The sequence below is a fragment of the Limulus polyphemus genome, unplaced genomic scaffold (assembly GCF_000517525.1).
Source record: "Limulus polyphemus unplaced genomic scaffold, Limulus_polyphemus-2.1.2 Scaffold2752, whole genome shotgun sequence".
NCBI lineage: Eukaryota > Metazoa > Arthropoda > Merostomata > Xiphosura > Limulidae > Limulus > Limulus polyphemus.
Window position 1 is genome coordinate 94,450 of NW_013668362.1, and position 7,002 is coordinate 101,451.

Genomic DNA, 7,002 nt, shown 5'->3' on the forward strand with positions numbered 1-7,002 from the left:
GATGGGGACATAAGAAACCTCTCAACTTCAGTGGGTATGCCTGCTTAAAACGAATGTAACCCTAGAATATTTTATACCAGCATACAAACAAGTTGATGCATGAACAGTGCAATATTCAAACATTTTTTAAATAATTATTCAAACTAACATTGTTTCATTTCTGTTTGTATTTCTCTTCTTTCCTATAATGGTTGATCTACTAGAAAACAAGTTCATGATTTTATACATTAAAAGTAGATTTATGATGTAGAACGCCCAAGCTGAAACCGCACGATCTGCAGTAGATGATAATCTATATATAAATATAATAGTGCTGTCTGTTCTATGTCTATGTAACTACTTCGCCCCACTATTGATAGATCTTCACCAAAATTGGTACGGTGGCTCACTAGGTCCATGCTGAGATACATACACATTTTCAGTTTTGCATTTTGCGTTTTTTTACTACTGCTTCGGTCCCTGTAGATGGACCTTCACCAAATTTGGCATGAAGGGTTGTTGGGTCCATGCGGAGATACATGCAAAGTTGTGGTTTCAAATTTTGTGTTTGGCAGTTTTTATGGGCGTTTTTGCGTTTTTTACAATAACATATAAGGGAAGCAAATTTTAATATCCTAAGGTAACCTTTCATTAATCACGAATTTACATAACTTTCGTCCAGGTTACGGGTACTCCAGCTACTATCATAATATAATTGATGATAAAATAAATCACACCATTCTTCATTCGTCCAGTACGGGTGTCCAGTAAGCACATTGTTTAATAACGTGAATAAGTTAGTCTTGTAGTAGAGTTATGGATTTCGGAGAGACGGGTTCGAATCGATGCGGCTTCCCAGTGGCACAGCGGTATGTCTGCTGACTTACACCGCTAAAAACCGGGTTTCGATACCCGTGGTGGCCAGAGCACAGATAGCTCATTGTGTAGCTTTGTGCTTAATTACAAACAAACGAATCGGTGCGAAACCAGAAAATATTCCCCAAATTTCAAGCTGTGTGTGCGTTATAAGAGTGAAAGTCAATCACTTAGTATGGGTAGTAGGTTGCAGCTGATTGGCTGACTTTTCTCTCTGGTGAATGATTTAAAATTACGGACAGTGAGAATAGCATTGTCACAAATACACTTGTTCACGAGGGATTTCGCTCATTGGACCAGCTAAGTTACATGATATTAAGTCTTAGCTGAAACTATAACTATACCAGTAGTTTAAGATACGTCAAACCTTGGGTATAAGATGCTTAAGGGTTTCTAGAGTCTTAGCTGGCAGATCTTACAGAATTCAAAGGGTGTCTCAGTTTCTACTCATTCTTCGGTGTAATCCACTTGCACTGTTACCAAGGCAATTACGTCACACCCATGAAAACATTAGCCTTATATTAATCATATCTATATAAAAGCTTCTTAATGCAAGAAACAATTTTGTTTCTTGGAACTAAACAGGCATTTTAAGGCCTCAAGGCTGTGCTCAGATTTTAATTTTTATTCCAATATCTAAATAATAAACTAAATACAAATAGTAATTATAGCGATTAGTACTTGGGGAAACTGAGTAATTAATGAAATATTTGTGAAGCGTACAGCTGTCTTTGTTTTCCTCTCAATTCTGAAATAAACTGTAAATTCAATTAACGGATTTTTTTTGTCCAAATTATAGAAAATGGCCACCAATTTGTAATGAATATGATAATAGAACAATTTCAGAATAGAATTGAAATTAGGTTAAGCTTGTGTTTGCACTCCAAAACCCAAAAGAGTACATAAAAATAGATTATTGGGCAGTATTTTTTGTTACTTTTTAATGGTTAAAGAGCTATAATGTTAGAAAAGCTTTAATATATACACTTCTGAAAATGTATGAGCGAAAGTAATGAAGAATGTATAACAGCATGTCAATCTACTATATATAGTGCCGATGAGGCCTTTCGCCCTATACCAAGACACATCAGGTCGACTATGACACGATAGAGATAGAAGTGGTTGAGACAATATTTATATTATGAAACTGCATGGACAACAATTGAGATTACAACGAAGGATATAACCCTAAAACAACAGGAATTTGGTTTATTTTTATTCTGTTCTAAGAATACACCGCTGTAAGGCGTTAGCGTCATTTCATCATTTTCTGATTACTTCGGGTTTGTTTATTATTTCTCTATAACTGTGTAACTAACTTAAATACTGATAGAGGGAGCTACTAATTTTGGTTCACCACATCAGCGTACTACCTGCTCTGAATTTCTAATAGATGTTCGCAGCTGCAACTATATGTTTTCTCCATGTTTAAACATACATAGACAACTTCATAGATGTTCTGCATACCAAACATCCAACAAGTACATTCCACTCACACCTAGTCTGGAATGATCCTAAAGATACATGCAATGGGCCAACAATTGGTACAACAACATTCTTCCAATGAACACAAATAACGGCCCACCAATAGGTGGAACACTGTTCTTCCAAGAACGCGTTCAGTGAACCAATGATAGGCGAAGCAAAATTATTCCAAGAATACGTTCAACGAACCAATGATAGACGAAGTAATGTTCTTTATATAGATTAGTCACGCTTCTCCTTGCAGCCAGATAAGAGGAACATTTGGAGCTAGATCCAACCAAGTGTTAGTACCAACCTCTTTATTCTACTTAATGGTACCATTTATGATATTCATTCTAGAGAGACCCTAGCCTAAGCCTTCCTTTGCCGTCTTATACTGATACAATAGCGATAAGTTCTCCTCTCACAGTACTAAACCTGTCGACGTATCTTAAGAAGAAGAGCTGGATGTCAGTCTCATCAAGCCTGTATGAAATCCTTTTGATTACGCGTTACATCTAACCATGTGACTAAGACGAAGATTCTCATGAAAGAGCTCTTCCGAATAAAGCTGGCAAACCTCCAAGCATTATTAACACTCTGATTTTATCTTAGGAACATTAAAGCCAGGGTGTTCTGGTTTTTCAAAGTTCCATAGTTCATAGTGAAGTAAAATGTCATGAACTGTAAAGAGTAAGTTGACTGACCAATAAGCAACATTTCACATTACTTGTCAGATTATCAGATGCCTAATGTGCACTATAAAGGTACGATTGATATACCGTGGCAATGGTGTTTTCTTGTTATAGCTATATTTTTACAAATGTTATATGTTACAATATTCAAAACGTTCTTGATAAACCTTAGAAATATTTAACAGTGCATATCACAATGCAAGTGAAAATGTCCACAATACTGCATACGATTTACCTTTTCCATGGCTATAGAAAAATTTCAACTGACCTGCTTAAGTCAAGCTTGTTGGTGACCACGTCCCGATTTTATGGCCAAAATAAAATTTTCAAAAACATTTTAAAGAATTTTTACACAATCGTGATCAGATGTATGCAGAAATATGAATACAAATTTTTCATTGCGTAGGAGCAATATTGAACAAATATTTTTCACTGTGTAGGAGCAACAGTGAATAAATGTTTTTCACTGTGTAGAAGCAACAATAAATAAATATTTTCTACAGCGTATGAGCAACAATAAATTAAAATTTTTCACTGTATAGGAACAATGAACAAATATTTTTCACTGTGTAGGAGCAACCATAAATTACAATTTTTCACTGTATACGAACAACAATCAACAAATATTTTTAACTGTGTAGGAGCAACAATAAATTACAAATTTTATCTGTATGGGAACAACAATGAATAAATATTTTCCACTGTGTAGGAGCAACAACGGATAAATATTTTTCACTGTGTGTGAACAACAACGAATGAATATTTTTCATTGTGTAGGAGCAACAATGAATACATATTTTTCACTGTGTAGGAATAACAATGAACACATATTTTTCACTGTGTAGGAGCAACAATGAATAAATATTTTTCACTGCGTAGGAGCAACAATGAATAAAGAGTTTGCTATGCTAGTGTTTATTATAGTTTGTTTAAAATTATATATTGCGTATAAGAAGATAAAGGAAATAAAAACTTTAATTTAGTGGTAAGTTGTTTAAACTCTGGAGTCATGAAAGTAATTAAGAAATTATTTAGTTATGTTTGTTTGTTGTTAAGCGCAAACTACACAATGGGCTATCTGTTCTGTGCTCGTCACGGGTATCGAAATCTGGCTTTTAGCATCATAAGCCCAGAGGCTTATCGCGGAGCCACTTCGTTATGAAATCATTTTAAGAATTATTTAAAGTTGTTAGTAGATGGCAGCACAGACCTTGGAGTTAATGGTTCTGATGTATTTTTATTATAATTAACTGCTGTACACTGTTAATTTAAGAACAAGCATAAAATTTATTGAGTAAACATTATTATGCCCAAAATTTCCACTCATTAAAGTTATAGATAGTAAGAATTTTTCCTGCGCTAAGTTTCGATATGGGAAATGTAATCCTTCATTCGAAAACAGATGTTGAAACTTGCGTCCAGTACGTGCTGTCCTCTACTGATAACAGCTGAGAGCTACTCGTGTTGTTATTGTTCCCCAATAGCTCAGTGGTAAGTCAATAGTTTACGATGCTAAAAATCAGGATTCCGTTTCTATACCTCTGATGAGCAAAGCACAAATAGCGCAATGTATAGCTTTGTACTTAACTAAATAAAAGACATGCGATTATCACCTTATTTATTAAATATTGTTTTAAACAACCTATTAAAAGATTTATAAATATACTATTTTTGATTTCATCATATACCAAGAAGGTGGTTCACATCAATGTTTAAATCATATATGATTGGGTATTAAGTCATAGCTTGCAATGTTCAAAAAATTCCCCTTTCACGTATTCTTGTGCTTTGTATTTGCAACAACGATCTGAATAAAAAGATGTTTGATGTCTCACATTAAATCTAAAAACATAGAATTTAAGGTATACTGAACGATTTCAGATCAGTGGTTTTATTGTATGAACTACATAACAGTAACCTCGTCTCCATGTCAGAAAGCAAGTGTTCCCAATTTTATAAACAAAGAAAATAAAAAAGAATTAACTTGTATTAGACCTTCATATTTTTGTTTGGCACTCGTTATTTTGTAGTTAGTTTTGTCAGTTGATTGTCATTATTTAATAGCTAGGTTTAACAACCAGCTTAATTTATAGGTAGGTAGCCATTGAAACTTATCATTTAGTATGTGCTTTCATCTAGTGATAGCTTCTGAAAGCTACCTATATGTAGCAAATTTTTTCACATGTGATTATTATGCTATCAATTAAATTTTCATTTTAATTCTATGGTGTTACAGAAATATTATAAAACTTACAACTATCAGATCTGTTATGTGTTTATTATTATTTTGTGAGTTTATCGTGCTTATATTGTGTCTAGCTTTACCATTTGATCACTTTGTGTTAAGAAGCCACTGTTGTGAGTTGATCGTTTTTTGTTCTTTTTTTATTGTGGGCAACTCAGCTCTTTGATCCATCATTGTTTAGTAGTCCGATTGGCCAACTTATTGTGTTTTCATTTTCTGATCAGTTCTACCACTTGATCGCTCCTTTTTTAGTACCCACTTCTGTACAGATGAGGCTAGAGCGATAAGTCCAACATCATTAAGTTAACGGATAGATGGGAATAAGGTCCTAGTAACTATATCAAATTTGGACAAACATTTCCACACGTATAAGAAACAATTGGGTAGATCACTTCTGCTAATTTATATCTTTATCATGTCACAATTTCAAAGATGGCGGAAACTAACATGTGAGAGCTTGTCTATTAATCATGATATGCATATTTTGGTATTTCACTCATATGAACAGCCATTAGGCTAATTGAAGGCAGCCAATCACAGAAGACAGCTGCAAATTGATTGCAAATGATACAGTTGTTCGGACATCTGGACAAGGCAGACTACTGCTCAAAACACAAACTGGCGATAACTATGTGTCGATTCCTGCTTGTCACAGTGATGGGATACCCTTTCCGAGACTTAATTAAAGGTTCACAGCCGCAATGTGTGTTTATTCAGCAATTGACTTCACGAAATGGCCATTCAAATTCATTTCTGTTCACAAGGGCACAAAATGTCAAGCTTACATTGTTGCTAAGGGCATGTTCAATGAACCAGGAACACGTGGAAAAATATGCTTCTTACAGATGAGATATGCTTCACTTTGTCAAGAATCTTTGTGCTGATGCAACTGACCCTGAATTCAGCATAATGAATGGTTACACCTGTCCTCATGGTACTAGGCTACTTGAAATATTCCTTTAAGAACATGGGAGTTAAGGAAGGAAGACTCTGCACGCTCACTGGACTTCTGTTTCATCTAGCATGCTTTTGAGAGACGACAGCAGTTGTTCTGAGTACCTCGGGAACCTGTCAACGCTGTGAATGTCTGTATCATTCGAAACGGTCTGTCCTTACTGATTGTGGTGACCATTTCCCATATTGAATTGTTGAGCTGTAAAACTTTACCAGATTTTAATTTATAAGATTAGGCCAATAACCTTCGTTTCATAACACTTAATGGACCACTAGATTCTTGATTGTGTAAATATGAACCAAAGAGGCGACTTAAATTATTTTGTAACAGCTGTTGCCTCAGGTACCTAGGTGGTAAGCTTGAGACTTTATAACGCTAAAATTTGGGGTTGGATCCTTGCCCTGTGCATAAAACAAGTAGCCAAATGTACTGATCTGCGCTTAAAATATACTACAGTTCTTCCTTGTCATATCTATAGGATAAATGAATTCTTGCACAAGATTCACCATGGTAAACCAGAGACCAGGACCTGCACATGGTTCACTGTGATAAACCAGGGACCTGGACCTACACAAGGTTCACTGTGATAAACCAGAGACCAGGACCTGCACATGGTTCACTGTGGTAAACTAGAGAACAGGACCTGCACAAGGTTCACTGTGATAAACCAGAGACCAGGGTCTAAACAAGGTTAACTGTGATAAACCAGGGACCAGGACTTGCACAAGGTTCAGTGGGATAAACCATGGATCAGGACCTGCACAATGTTCACTGTGATAAACTAGAGA